We start from the raw sequence: 15,739 nt of genomic DNA on the forward strand, positions 1-15,739 counted from the left end.
CAGAACAAAAATCTAAGTACATTGCATTTTCATTGATTTAGGTTTATAAGAAATGCCTTGAATTGAAGGATTTGAATTGGCTTTGAAGAACCATATTAAAATCAAAGGAATGTGGTTCCCATGCTTATACAATTACTTTCTTCTGATTAATATTTCTGGGTGAATAAAAGAAGTGGAAATTGTGCAATTTTGGAAACTATTTTTAAGAGATTTTCTTAGGATATGTATTCTCCAATTTAATAAGCATTTTTGCCTTGTCTTCATAAATCTGCTTATCTTCTATAGCTTCATGTGGTTGAAAGTTGAAGATATGATATACTTAGCATGGAAAATATGATGTGGGTAAAAGAAGGTTTCTTTCTTTATATTCTAAGAAATGACTTTACTTTTCCACAGTGGAATTAGCCATATTTTTTTTCTAATGCTTATAATAACTAATACACGTTCACTGTTAGAAAGAAAGAAAGAAAGAAAAGAAAAAGAAAGAGGAATGGTTTTTGTCAGTAGACAAATAGATACTCATCCAGAGTCCTAACTGTAAGCAATGTGTGTGTGTAGACACATGTATGTGTACACACATACACATAGATGCATGTGAGAGGAATAACCATTTATAGATAAGAAGTGTCAGGTGATATAGAATGGTTGGAAACCATTCTAAACTGTCTAGAACTTTGGGTTAAGAGTAACCCTACCAAATAAGAAGGGGATATCATCTTTCTAAGGTATTTTCACATATATTTTCTTATTTAGTCTTTTTTTTTTTAACATCTTTATTGGGGTATAATTGCTTTACAATGGTGTGTTAGTTTCTGCTTTATAACAAAGTGAATCAGTTATACATATACATATGTTCCCATATTATTTAGTCTTTTTAACATTTAATTCTTACAGCATCAATACAGGATAGGTATTGTTATGTACATTTTGTTTATTTAAACTTTTTATTTTATATTGGAGTGTAGCCAATTGACAATGTTGTGATAGTTTCAGGTACACAGCAAAGGGACTCAGCCATAAATATACATGTATCCATTCTCCCCCAAACTCCCCTCCCATCCAGGCTGCCACACAGCATTGAGCAGAGTTCCCTGTGCTATACAGTAGGTCCTTGCTGGTTATTCATTTTAACTATAGCAGTGTGTACAGGTCGATGTTATATACATTTTAACGTGAAGGAAATTTAGGGCCTTACAGATTAAGCAGTTTGTGCAGGTCATAGGGCTTGTCAGCTCATTGGAATTTGAACTTGGGGCTTTCAGACTCCAAAGCCCGTGCATACTGCATTGGAACATGCTGGGTCCCATCCCAGAATTTCTTCACTTGAAGATCTCGTATTTCCTAATGGGACTATTGTTTATTTTTTGCGCAGAGGTAATGTGACTTTTTCTTTATTAGTAGCACCCCTTCCAAATGAATTTATCCTTTATCGCTTTTGAATATGTAAAAGAATCAGCCAGACTTAAGTAGGGTTTCTGATCATTGATCTATATGGAATATTACACAACACAAAAGGCTAATACTGTTATCCCTACCAAATACACAGGGTTTCCCTGCCTCTGTTTCTTCTGCCTACCCCGCACCTTTGAAAAAACTGGTGTTTGAACCAAAGCACAGGACAGCATTTTCTAGGAAGATATCATTAAATTTATTCTATTTAATAATATTTTAGTTCAGTCACTCACTCAGCAAATATTTATTTATCGAGAACCTACAATGTACCAGGCACTGTTCTAGGTACTAGGGATAAAACAGTGAACAAAACAGGAGACGACCCCTGTCCTCATGGATCTTTTATTATAGACAGGGGAAGACAAGGAACTAAAAGAATATATGTATCTTTATATATATCTATATATAGATAAATATACACACATATATACAAACATAGATACATCTTATATATGTAAGTATATAATAACATGTCTGTTGTGTCAGGTGGTGGGTAATAAGTGCTGTGGAGAAAAGTGAAGCAGGTAAAAATGAAGTTGCTAATTTAAAGAGGGTGGTCCAGGAAGGTCTCTCTGCTAAGCTGATGTTTTCTAGGATACTTCAAGTGAGGGAGTGAGCCCAACATCAAAAATTTTGTTTGTGAAAGTGCCACTTGGCTTAACCTCTTCTCTTCCTGGTTCACGGCAGAGATGACCCAGGGTCTCCACTTAGACTTGTGTGTATTGTGTCCTGCATAGCGGCTGCCAGCTCAGGGAATGCATGGAGGCCAAAATCCAATCTGTGCTTTGCCACGCCTGCACCCAGGGGCAGGCCTCTAACCTGGGGGCACCTTTTCCTAATTCTCACAAAGGTGCCCTACTGGTCCTGGTGGGGTGAAACGCTAAGGACCCATAGGCTCCCCTCCATCTCTTCAAAGGGATGGAGGTCAGTGGGGTGACCCTACCTTAGAAATAGCAACTATCACTAGCACAGCACTGCACTATCTCAGTTTCGTGGCCATCATCTCATTTTTTTCTCTTAATAATCCTCTGAGGTACATTGCCTGAGCCCCATTTTTCTGTTGAGGAAGTTGAGGTCAGGAGGTTAAGTGCTGTGCTGAGGTCACCCAGCAGCTGAGTAGCAGGACCAAGTGGGGATTGCAGCCTGATTCTGAACCTTGCACCCTCCATTCTGCCCTTGAGGTGTCAAGAGCTGATTGCCAATCTTGTCACCCGTTGACCGTTGCTTTTTTTTTGTGGGTTCTGAGCCTGAAGCAAATCACAGGTCCAGAAACTTCGCTTGTGGCCCCGGCCGTAGCAGGAGGCAGCCTGAGCTGCCCGGCCCTGGCTGAGGTCAGCGGGCGGCCTCCCGTTCTCCGAGCCCCTGGCCAGGCAATCTGGAGCCAGCAGTGCTGTGGCTCCGAAACAGGAGGCCTTTAGTGGTTCTCTGTTGTTTTTTTTTCCTTCCGCTCAGGAAGACAAATTGGGGATTTTATGAGCTAATGTAACTATTTACCCAGGGGCCGCTGGAATACTATAAAGTGACGATTGATTAATTGATTAATTTTACATGTTGAGGAGATTGCTGAGAAGTAACCCTACTATAAAATGCAGTTGGAGATGGCGCCTGGCAGGCAACACCTTTCCCAAGGTCCAGGAGATGAGCTGGGGACTCAGAAAGAGTGTCCTGGTAGGAGAAAAGGGGCAAGCGGTATTTCGATGGACTTCTGTGTGGGAAAACCCACAGCCCGTCCTCCTAGTCCTTGGGAAGGAGGTTCAGGATAATAAAATGGCAAGGGGGCTTCCCTGGTGGCACAGTGGTTGAAGAGTCCGCCTACCGATGCAGGGGACACGGGTTCGTGCCCCGGTCTGGGAAGATCCCACATGCCGTGGAGAGGCTGGGCCCGTGAGCCATGGCCGCTGAGCCTGCGCGTCCGGAGCCTGTGCTCCGCAACGGCAGAGGCCGCAATAGTGAGAGGCCCGCGTACCGCAAAAAAAAAAAAAAAAAAAAAAAAAGTGGCAAGAGGCATTTGTGGTCTGCTGGCCTGAAGGAGGTGAGAGACCCTCGGCTCTGATGCCTCCCATGCATTCCCTTATCTTCACATCAGCCCCTCCAGGTAAGCGTTGTCATCCTCGCTCCAAAAGAGAGGTTCACGGTCGCCAGCTGCCAGCGCAAACCAGGATCGCAGATGGCTGTGCCTCCAAAGCCTGTGCCTTTTTCTTCAAAACCCTGGCATTTCCAAGGCAGAGCTGTGGGCCAGGGGTACATCTTGTCTGTGTCTGCATTCCCAACTCTGCACAGTGCATGGCACCATAGTAGGACCTCAGAAGTACTTCTTGAGCTGAAAGTGTGGCCACAAGCACCAGGGGCAGTGTGGGTCTGTAGGGTCCCGAGACACGTTGGAGCTCAAAGGGTATCCTGTCTAAGGATTGTAACTCTTAACTTTTCAGAGGAGGAAATGGAGGCCCAGGGAGGGGAGGGGCATCTCCAAGGCCATGTAACCCATTTGTGGCCCTGAAGGGATGACTTATCCCATGCTCCTGGCCATTAGGATCTGCCCTTGGGCTGCCTGTGGAGCAGGAGTGGGCAGTCCCAGCCCTGCCAAACTGTTTGCCCTCAGTCGTCTCCCCCCCCCCCACCACCCCCATGTGTTCTAGAACTCTCTGCCGAAGGGAGAGGAAGTGCTTTGGAGGTGAGGAAGAGGATGGGGTAGAGGAGGATCTCAGAGGCAGGGAACAGGGCTGGGGCCTGTGCTTGTGAGACCCCTCTCAACCTCTCCCCCAGAGACTCTCTCCCCAGCCGTGGGCTGGGGTGCTGTTTACGGTGCTCCAATAACAGTTTCTCTCCTCGGAAGGGATAATTTCTCAGGCTCTGCCTGCTGATTAGAGCTGGAATTTAAATGAAAAGCTGTGACCTTGTGGAAGTGCCCTAGTTATTCAGAGGCCTGATGAGGAAGTAGGCCTCTTGCTTCGGTCCACCGGAACCCTGGCAGGCGTGGGAGGAGGGGCTCCTGTCTGCCGGGGCCCAGAGGGGGCCTTGGTCCATGGTTGCTAGAAGCAGCTGACAGCCTTCGCTTGAGCCTCCCTCTGCCTGCTCTTGATCTCTGCCCCTTGTTGTCTTCCTCCTCCAGTTTAAGTCATCTCAGTGCTCTCCTTGGAGAGGGGACCTGCTGATTTGTCCTGAGCCCTGCTATGTCTCCAGGGAGTCCCTCGTCCAGCCTGAGGGACACCGTTCTTCACCCGAAGCCAGGAGGCAGTGCCTGACACACTGCCTTGTGTTTATGGACACGGAGGGTTTGCTCTCGAAGCTTGCTGCTGGGAGAGGGGATCTGACCCACAGAACTAGCAGCATCAGCCTTGCCCAGGAGCCCGTTAGAAAGGCAGGATCGGGCTTCCCTGGTGGCGCAGTGGTTGAGAGTCTGCCTGCCGATGCAGCGGACACGGGTTCGAGCCCTGGTCCGGGAAGATCCCACATGCCGCACAGCAACTGGGCCCGTGAGCCACAACTACTGAGCCTGCGCGTCTGGAGCCTGTGCTCCGCAGCAAGAGAGGCCACAATAGTGAGAGGCCTGCGCACCGCGATGGAGAGTGGCCCCCGCTTGCCACAACTAGAGAAAGCCCTCGCACAGAAACGAAGACCCAACACAGCCATAAATAAATAAATAAATTTATAAAAAAAAAAAAAAAAAGAAAGGCAGGATCTCAGGCATCACCCCAGACCTGTGGAGTCAGAACCTGCAAAGACCAAGAGCCCCAGGGGTCTGCCCATTAAAGCTGGAGACACACTGACCCAAAATTCCCTGTCTCTTTGGGGCCCACAGGGCCGTGTTTACTGAGGAAGGTGCATTCCACCTTGCTAAAGCCCTGTTCCTCATCTCTTCTGCCGGGCACAGAGTGAAATATCCACTTTCTGGGTTGACAGGAGCTAAGAGGAAGAATGAGATTAAGGAAAGGGAAGGGAAGGGAATGAACACTTAGCAACCACTTGGTCTGTGCAGGTCTCTGTTCAGGCACTTCCTATATATGTGAGGCAAGGTAGCTGCCAGCTTTCACACGGCCTTCAAGCTAAGGTTGATTTTTCACTTTTTAAATAGTTGAAAGCAATCAAAAGAAGAATAATTAGTGATGCAGGAATTTTATGAAATTCAGATTTCAGTGTTCACAAAGTTTTATTGGAACACAGGCACACTTGTTCATTTCTGTATCATTTATGGCTGCTTTGCAAAGGCAGCTTGGAGCAGCTGCAACACAGACACTATGGCCTGCAAAGCCTAAAAGATTTATCATCTGGCCCTTTACAGAAAAAGTGTGTCACCTCTGGGTTAGGGCACAGGCTTGGAGCCAGATGCCTGGGTTGACATCCTGCCTCTATCTCAGCACAGTACGGCCTGTTCAGCTTACTTTTCCTTTGTGGGCCCTACTTACCTCATCTGTAAAATGGGGACAATAAGTACCTACTTCATGGGGCTATTGTGAAGATTAAATGAGCTCATCCATGTCAAGTCTTTAGAACAGTGCCTGGCACATAGTAAGCAATGTATAAATTAGCTATTATTTTAAGTTATCTTGCTTGATCCTTTCCACATGTGTTTCTATTTTACAGATGAAGATACTTAGGCTCAGAGAGGTCTAAAAACAAAAGAAAACATTCTTTTCCTGTGTCTTGGTCCCCCTAACTGTTCAGAGGGTGCTCCCACTGCTGAGCTGTAGACACCTCTAAACACACCTGCTGTTTTCTCCTTGTCACATACTCTCTCCATCCTTCCTGATCTTTATGCATTCAGTAAAGAGGTCCCTCAGACTTAGATCCTGGCCACCATTGCTCTCAAGTGAGGCCAAGAAATCCCAGTAAGAGGGCGGAAAGGGGACTGATATTTGTAAAGGATCCACCATGTGCCAGGTCCCTACCCCTTCACAGATGAAGAAACTTAGTCTCCAGAACATCGCATCCTTTGCCCCAGGCCAGAAGCAAGTATGGTAGGTATCAAGATTTTTTTTTTTTTTTTTTTTTTACCATACGCGGGCCTCTCACTGTCGCGGCCTCTCGTGTTGCGGAGCACAGGCTCCAGACGCGCAGGCTCAGCAGCCATGGCTCACGGGCCCAGCCGCCCCGCGGCATGTGGGATCCTCCCGGACCGGGGCACGAACCCGTGTCCCCCGCATCGGCAGGCAGACTCTCAACCACTGTGCCACCAGGGAAGCCCCTGGATTCTGTTTTTAAACCCATTTCACCATGAACAAACGGACACTCAGGGATGTTAACTCATCAGTCCCACCCAGTAAAAAGTGGTGGAGCAGGATGCAGACCCTGGTATGTCTGGCCCTGGAGATGTCTCCTATGGAGTTCCAGCTAGAGTGTTCACCCCACAAAGGTACACTACTCCTGTACTCGGATGGTCTCAGCCTAGAACGGTGCCAGTACACCACAGGCACAGAGTAAACCCTTGCTCAGTGAATGCATAGCGCTCAAGACTCAGTTCTTAGTTTTACCCCACACCCCTTTAAAAGATAGGCTGCTTTTTTGTTGGGGTTCACCCTGAGACAGAAGGTAATTGAACCCGTGTTTATTCAGTGCCCATCTTGGGCTCAGCTCAGTGGGGAATGCGGGCTGTAGGGAAATCCACCACTGCTGCGTGTAATTGGATTGGAAAGGGGCCCTTGGCTGGGCTAACAGTGCTCAGCTCCCAGCCAATTGCCCGGCTGGGGCCTGGGAAGAGCCCCTTGGCTCCTGTAGCTGTTCCCGATGAGTAGGTGTGAGTAAGGAGCTGCTTGCCAGCGTGCCTCCAGCTTCGGCTGTAACTCAAAGAAGCAGATGACTAGGCCCTGGTGCCTTTTTCTAGAGCCTTTTAAAATCGCCTCCTTTACTGTCTTGGCAAGGCAGACTCACCGGGGTGCTGGTGATGATCCCAGTTTATTTCTCTGTTCTGGAGGGCAAGGTCAGGGTTAGAGCTGGAAAAACCATGAAAGTGATCCTGTCGTCTCAATGGGATAGTACTGCCCCTACCCCTGACCCTGCCAAATGTGTAGGATGGGTATTTGTTGCTCCAATAATGAGGGGGCATTGGTGGCATTTAGGAGGAAGGGACAACGAATGCTAAATGTGCTGCAATGTATGGGGAAGTTTCATTCAAAGATTGTGCTGTTCAAGATGCCGTTGGTGAGACCAAAGAGGAACTATTCTAGATTAATTCCTTCTTTGTACAGGAAAGAAAACAGGCCATAGCACTTCCCTGTAAGTCAGCTGAGTCACACAGCCTATTTATGGCAGCACTGGAGACCCTCCCATTCCGAAGACCTGCCTAGGAAGGTCTGGAAAGCTCCTGGGCTAAGCTAGTCAGTTTGTGGGGCTGGGCCTCAGGAGGAGTGGGGCGATGGAATACAGCTGATTGTTGAGGACAGTGGGTACCCTTATGGGGCCACTTAGCTGACTGTGCCTCCCCATGGAGGGAGGCATCTGAGGACGCCTGGGTAGGCGGTCTGCCGGTGCTGCCAGCTTACTGGAGAAGTGATGTTGGCAAGAGATGAGAGGGGGGTTGGAGGAGAGAGGGCTTAGATATGCTGGTCTCCTGAATAACAACAGCAGTGACTACAAGCTTTTGAGCCCTTCCTACGTGCCGTGAACTCTGCTTAGTGGTATCCATATGTGCTTGCATGTGATTGTCATGTGAGAAGTGATCCTGAGAAGATATCTTACAGGTGAGATGCAGTTGTTTTACAGGAAAAAGGCACGGAATAGTTAACATGCTCAAATCCCAGTTAGCAAGAGGTAGAGCTGGGATTTGAATCCAGGTTTTGGATTGTTTAGAGCAGTGGTTTGCAAATTCTGGTGAGCATGAAAATCACCTGGAGAGTTAATGAATGCGATCCAGGCTCATTGAAGTAAGACGTTTCCCCCAGGTGCTCTGATATGACCAAAGTTTGAAAACCAGTGTTTTAAAGGAAAGGGAAGGGGCTTAAAAACTTCAGCATTAACTGCTGTTTTATACCCTCCATAAATTAAGGGAAGCAGGGAGGTGGGGGTGAGGAGATAGAAGGGAGGACGGGATGAATGATTCCCCCTTTGTCTGAGCTCCATGGCACCTTAGGTCACGGGGCTAGTAAAGCCCTCATCATAATACACTCTGCTATAGCCAGCTGTGTATTGCTCACATCGGCCACTGTGGCTCTTGAAGGACAGGGAGTCCCTTAATTCTTGAGAACAGAGACTTATCCATGCCTGCATCCCCACTGCTTGCCATCTTGTATGTGTTCATAAACTTTGTTGCTAGAATCAGCATTTCAGAGATGGAAAGGAGCCAGATGGTTGTCAAGGTTCTTTGTGCACCTAATTTTTGAATCTCTTCTATAAGAGTTTATTCAAACTTGGCTTGAACCACCACAGTGATGAGTAACTCATTGCTCCTTTAGCCATTCTGTTCCATTCTAACAGCACTGAGTGTTCACAAGCTCTCCTTTATTCTGAGTCACTATAGCTTTCACCACCTGTATTGCTTCCAGCCCTTGGAGACACACAAAATAGATCTAATTACACTTCCAGTGTTTGAAGACAGGGCTTTTGTCTTTAAGGATTTTCTTTTGTAAAGGCTAAAACGTCTCCAGTTTCTTTGGGCATTCTCATACGAGGAGGGTTTTCAGCTCTTTCATCCAGGTCACAGTTCTCTGAAAACATAACATTGTTTTGCTTCCTTTCCAAAGAAGGATGCCCACACCACATACAGTGTTACAGACATGCTGCAACCGATTCATTATAGAGTGGTAGCATTGCTCCCTTTTTCTAGACTCCCTACATCTATTAATGGCAGCATCAAACACCTTACTTTTTAAAAAATGACTATAGTATTAAATTGAAATTAAAGTCACTGAAAACTTTTAAGATTTTGTGTGCACTGCTCCTAAGCCATTTCTCTCCCCTTCCTGCACTTGTGCAATTGGTTTATTTGACTTAGACTTGGGGCCATTCTTTGATTTTTGTCAAATTCATCCCTGGATTTTTAAAATCCAGCACACCTTGGTCTATTTGGATACAGTTAATTCATCTAGCACATCTGCCCACCCTTCCAGCTTCATGTCATTCATGAACAAAGAGCTATTTTAGAGAAGTTCATGACGTTTGGAGAGCAAGGACTTCCTCTTCTTTGGGAAGAGTCTTTTCTAGAAGCCATAATTGCTGATGCTTTAACCCTTAGAGTGACAAGCATGACTGCCTTCATCTCTCTTCCTTCCATGGTATTCATGAAAAAAGAAGCCACACCCACCCCTCCAGAGAGGTGGAGTAGATTGGGAAGGTGCTACAGACATTCTTTCCTCTTCCCTGTGGCTATGCCATACAGACACTGTTGATGATTCCTGGGCGCCATTGAGGAAATACTTTCTGTTCAGTCCAGGTCACCATGCTGTAAGAACAAAGTTGGTCTAGAGGCAAATAGTGAGTGCGCTAGCACAGTTACATCCAGCAAAGGACTTAGTGGTGAGAATGGAATGTCGTGGCATCATGGAAGGACCAACCAGAGGCACCTGCCTTGGAGAAATAGCAACAGGCTCTTCTCTGGAAACTATCACCATCATCAGTCCAACTATTCACTTCATCCCCAGTATTGTTCAAGGCTTGTGGAAAAGCCAAAATCATACAAGTAAACGGTTGATCTTCTGTTCATGTCAGTTCATGATTGCTGTTGGGTGGTTTGTTGATGCCTCGTTTCGTGCTTCAGCCTTTTTGATTATGGGTGGTGTTCTCAGGGTATCAGTTTGAACCATTTTAATTGTCATTTTTGTAGGTCAAAACCAGTCAAATAGTTTCATATGGTTCAACCCAGTAAGTAGTTGCTTGGCCTCTTCAGAAATCATCTTGGTTCACAGAAACTCTATGTCTTAGAGTTGGAATGGATTCTTGGTGGTTATCTTCTAAAACCCCACTTTGACTCTCTTCTGTGGCATTCTGGCAAGTGAAATATCCCCTATTATTCCACCCTCATCTTGCAGAATGCACTTGGTCCTTTATCTTGCATGCGCAACTTTTAAAATGTTTGAAGATAGCTCTCATGTCCTTACCTAGCTCTCTCCTGTTTGGGCTGTGCGTAGCAGTTCCTTCAGCCATTCTGCATGTGACATGCTTTTGGACCTCTTAGCATCTGATTCTTCTCCTTTGGATATGTCTACCACATTAATGCCCCTCCTAATGTATGGCACTGTTCTCTGAACCAGAACCCTAGGTTTTGTGGTCAGTGATAAGAAGAGGTGGGACTTTGACTTCTTTTTATGTGTGATTTTTGGGGGTTGGTGGGCGTAGTGGGAGGTTGTGCTTAAGTGCCACAATTGATATTTGCCCCTTAAAATTAAAATTTTAAAATTTTAAAATTAAAATTTAAAAATTTTTAAATTAAAATTAAAATTGCTTTTGCCTGCTCGCATCTTTTGGGCCGTAATTCCAATGACTAAAGAGTTAGCTATTCCTTTCAGCTTTAGTTCATTACAACATCCAGACAGCATGTCATGAATGTTCTCAGCCAAGTCATTTATCAAAATGCTGAGCAGGTCTAGGCTCTGCTGTAAGCCACTGGAGAACCCCAGACAGGACAAGGAAACTGAAGTCCACGCTGAAGCTCGTGATGAAGGTCAGGAAATTGCCTGTGGAAGGGCTGGTCTGAGACACGACTATGGAAGTAGGTGGAGCTTTCCTTCAGGCCCCGCCTCTTCCCCTTAAGCATCCTTCTCCCCAGTCCCAGCCTGTCCCCTGTGTCCTCCCCTGCCCATGGTGGCAGACTTCCTCAACCTGTGGCTGCGTGTCTCCATCCTTCCTTCTCACATGTCCCTGTGCCACTCCTGTCTTTGGAGAAAGAGCTTAAGCTTGGCTTCCTGATGATCTGGCACACAGGGCAGTGCAATGACTGAGGAGTCTGAAAGCAGCTCATGTTCAGATTTGCATTTTAATGAGGGAAGTTGCTTAATAACCCCAAGAAATGACCCAGGAAAGGAAAAGCTTCATATTTTAGTAGAATCTGGGGATGGAGATTGAGGAGAGGGAGATGGTGGCCACTTATGTAAAAGGGTTTCCCCAGGGCACCTTAAATCATGCTACACCAGAATCATAAATGAAGTTGAATTAATGTCCAGACACTATTTTCTGCCTCTGAATTCTCCAAGACATGTCTCCTCCCTTCTCCACCAGCACTGAATTAGACAGGGTAGCTAGTGTCATGGTTACCATCCAGCCTGCAGAATCCACCTGCTGGCTTAGAATCCACATTTCACCACTTATTAAGCAGTGGGATTTTGGCTGTAGGTCTTGGTTTCCTTACCTGTAAAATCAACATTATAGCAATGACTTTCCCATAGAGCTGTATTTAATAGCATGACACATAGCCATGCCTTATATATAGCAAACAGTCAACAGATATTAGGTACTGTTATAATTCTTTTTACCAAATTAACTGAATTTCCTCTCTTTTAAGTGCTTAAAATGCTAAGACGTGTATTTCTTCTTTCCCCTTCTCTTTTCCAAGTTCCCAATCACCCTGCAGACACGATGGTTACCTGTGGCTTCTCTTTCTGTCAGGCCCCACCCCCTACCATCTTCACCATCTCCTTACTTCCTCCTGAAACATAGGGTGAATGTCTCCATTACCTTCTGATTTTATGTAATTACTCTTTTTAAAAGTCCTTGTGGCTTCATAAAAATTCAACGTTGGCACTTGGCACTTACAGCAATTAGTGACATTTCATTTCTCTACTTCAGTATGGAAAAAGAGATGATATGTGTGGATTTTACAGGGGGAGAAAAGTTACCCTGAAAGTGAATGAGAGAAAAGTCTTGGCAGAGATAACTTGCTTTTTCTCCCCCCCACAAATCTCTCTCTCTTTTTTTTTTTCCATGAGTGACTTCCTTCTTCCCCTGAAATACTTCTCCCAATTACCCAGCCAAAATGAAGGAAGGAAGGAGGATTAAAAACCATCTGAGGGCTTCCCTGGTGGTGCAGTGGTTGGGGGCCCGCCTGCTGATGCAGGGGATGCGGGTTCATGCCCCGGTCCGGGAGGATCCCACATGTCGCGGAGCGGCTGGGCCCGTGAGCCATGGCTGCTGAGCCTGCGCGTCCGGAGCCTGTGCTCGTCAATGGGGGAGACCACAACAGTGAGAGGCCCGCGTACCGAAAAAAAAAAAAAAAAAAAAACCATCTGAGGGGGTGGGATATTATAGGTTTGAGGGGGACACAGTACTAGCTTAAATGATAGAGGCCTTCAACTTCTGGCCTGGTTCCTGAACATTGCATCTTCCTTTTGCCTGTTTCGGTAAATGTTTTCTATTCTCTATATTAGTCATTTTCATGACAGGCTTCATGATGGCCACAGCCACTTACAAATGACTTTGCTTTCGTAGCCATTTCCATTCTCCTGAGCTGCAAAAGCAGCTATCTCCATAGGGATTTTCCCAAAAGGTATAACATAGTTTAGAGGGCCATACGTATATTTTGCATATAATCTACATATGATTTGCAGTCTGTTCTAAAGCAGTTTCAACTTTGCATGTCTTACCTACTGATGATCTTTTTCTCTTCTTGTTCTTGTATGTACCCTGAGAACCTGTGCACCACAGATAGATAGGCACAAGAAGGGTGGGACATAGCACTAGAAAGAGTGAAGAGAAGGGTAAAAAATCTCAGACATCTTCGTGGGATCCAGAATGGTCCCTGGATCCAGCTAGGGTAGCACTTTGACAGTGTGTGACATCTACATAGGAACATTTCAGTTGCTTTCTAATTTTATAATTATTTTAAAGAAGGCATTGTAGTTCCATAAGAATTCTATATTGAAAATTCTTAATATCCTGACTATCAAAGGCTCTTCCGAGCTCACTTCTTGTTCGCTACCCTCCATTAGGTGAACTTTTATGGAGCTGGCTTTTGAATCTTCATTGAAGATCTATTCAAATTCAGAGCTGATGGTGGGATTGTTTTGGAAAGATGTGGTCCCCTTTGCTTCCCTGAGCCCCCGTTCCAGCCCATATCTTGTCTTTTAGCAGCCCTGAACATCAGGTTCAGATTAAATGCCAAACTGCAAACCCAGCCAGGTGCTCGTCCCAAGGCTGGCTGTGTGGTCTGCGGGGCTACTGCTGACCCTCTGTTTCTGAAATTGACAAAAAGGGTGATCTTCATTCCCCTCCCCCGCCCCGCTTTCCTCATCAACCACATACATAACACAGAGCCAGCATAGATCGCTTTTCCTTCCTTGCTAATTATATCCTTCTCAGTTAAGATTTTTTTTGAGCATTATTTTTCTGTATCTATATTGGAAAGCCATATAGTTCCTTTTTCTTTTTGAATGTAAAATTTTACTTTAGTGTTGAATATGCATGTAAAAAAAAGAACCTCCAGGATATCTTAATATCCCCCATCCCTCCCAGGTTAAGACTCAGTGCTCTGGCCCCTTTTTCTTTGAGGATTCATTCACTTACATGGGCACAGACCCTCTCTTTCATGAAGTGGAGGTGATACACTTTCATATTTGTCCTGACTTTCTTGCAGACCTTAGTCCCATACTGTTAAATGCACCTTAGACATTTTGCTTGAGAGATTCTTCTGTTTCTTCAACTTATCATGCCTAAAACAGAACTCATTATCGCCCTCATTCCAAATCCATCTCCCAACTCCATCCCACCTTCCTATTTCTGACAATGCTTCACTCAGTCTCCCATCCGTTCTTCCCTGAAGCATCTCATCGGTCACCCAAGCCTGTTGCATCTTCTTTTCCCCTTTTCCTTCCTGCTGCCATGATACTAATTTAGGCCCTCTGCCTGGACAGATCTTTTCTGCCTCTATTTTCCCTCTAATCCATCCTGTCCACACCATTGCCAAAGCAATCTTCCTCAACATCATTTTCCCTGGGTCATTCTCCTGCCCACAAGCCCTCAATGTCTCCCATCAGCTGCAAGATCAAGTCCTTTTTCTTTAGCCTGGGAACTCAAGGCCTTCATACAATGGTTCCATACTTTGATCCTTAAGATCACCTTTCACTTCTTCCTCAGATGAACCGTTTGTATGTGTTCATTGTTATTCGTACAGCACGCATTACATACCTATCACATGCCTGGCAGTGTCCTGGGTGTTCCAGAAAGTTGACATGAAAGTCCTTATAAATGCAATTGGTGGTCTTGGGAGGTAGTGGTGTTAACCTGGCACGTCCTCCGTTGCTCTTCATCCTAAACCGTCTTCCAAGGCATATTGTAAATCCCACTTGCCTCCAGAAACCTCTGCTGCACACCCAGGGCCCTCCTCACTGTCCTACCGTCCTTATTGTCTGAATTAATCATTTGACGCTTACCAGTTACCCATCATTCATTCCTCATTCACTCACCAAATACATACGGAACACCTACCGTATGTCAGGCACTATGCTTCGTGTTGCCTCACACATCGGTATATTTTTATAGCATAAACAAAAAAAACAATAACCCTTATATAGTCCTTACCATGTACAGGCACTGCTTTACATATATTCATTTGTTTAATCCTCAAAACAACCTATGAATTTGGCATGATAATTATCCAAATTTTACAGATGGGAAGTCAAGGCACCGAGATGTTTAGCAACGTTCCTAGGGTCACAAACTAGAAAGTAACAAAGGAGGGATTCAAATCTGGCTCTGAAGTCCTTGATCTTAACCCCTACCCTTCACTGTCAGGTACCACTATATATATATCATGTGTATGTTTGTGTAAATATAAACACACACACACACCTTCCCAACTAGACTCTAAACTCTTCGAGGTTGACAACTATGTACCATACTTGTTTGCATCCCACTACCTTATGCAGCCTTTACATATAGTAGGCACTTGAATCATTTGTTTGATTGATTCTTGTTTCTTCCATTCACTTTTGGGGGGACCTGAGGTCTTTTTGCAGCAAGTAGGAGGGTTTTGGGGTGGAAGGGGAGAGAAACAGAATTTCAGAATAGACCTAGACCCTCTGGAATTCCTGGTTTCCAGTTCTTAACTCTGCAAGCTTAGGGGGTAGGTTTGTATAAGAGAAGATACTAATGTAAAAGCTCATGAAAGTGCAAAAATTCAAACTCAAACCATATTACGTTTACACAGTTTCTCCCCTCTCTCATGTTATTTCCTGTTATACTTGTTTATGTCTGTTTTGCTTTGTTGCCTACAAAACCGAAGTTTTGACACCAGGATCTCAGATTTGCATTCCTGTCCTGATCTTTCTATTTAAGATTTTCTGTAAGTCGAAGAACATGTACATTTTATTTGAGTCACAATACTGCAACTACATATGTAGCTTAATAAAACCTGACAAGTACATATTTA

At 45.2% G+C, this 15,739-nt stretch overlaps 1 protein-coding gene across 10 annotated transcripts in view; it reads left to right on the plus strand.

The window, feature by feature from the left end:
- NRXN3 (neurexin 3) overlaps window positions 1–15,739 on the plus strand; it is a 1,706,389-nt gene that overhangs the window by 102,619 nt on the left and 1,588,031 nt on the right. The window lies entirely within an intron of this gene.

This window comes from Phocoena sinus, chromosome 2 (assembly GCF_008692025.1).
Source record: "Phocoena sinus isolate mPhoSin1 chromosome 2, mPhoSin1.pri, whole genome shotgun sequence".
Lineage (NCBI taxonomy): Eukaryota > Metazoa > Chordata > Mammalia > Artiodactyla > Phocoenidae > Phocoena > Phocoena sinus.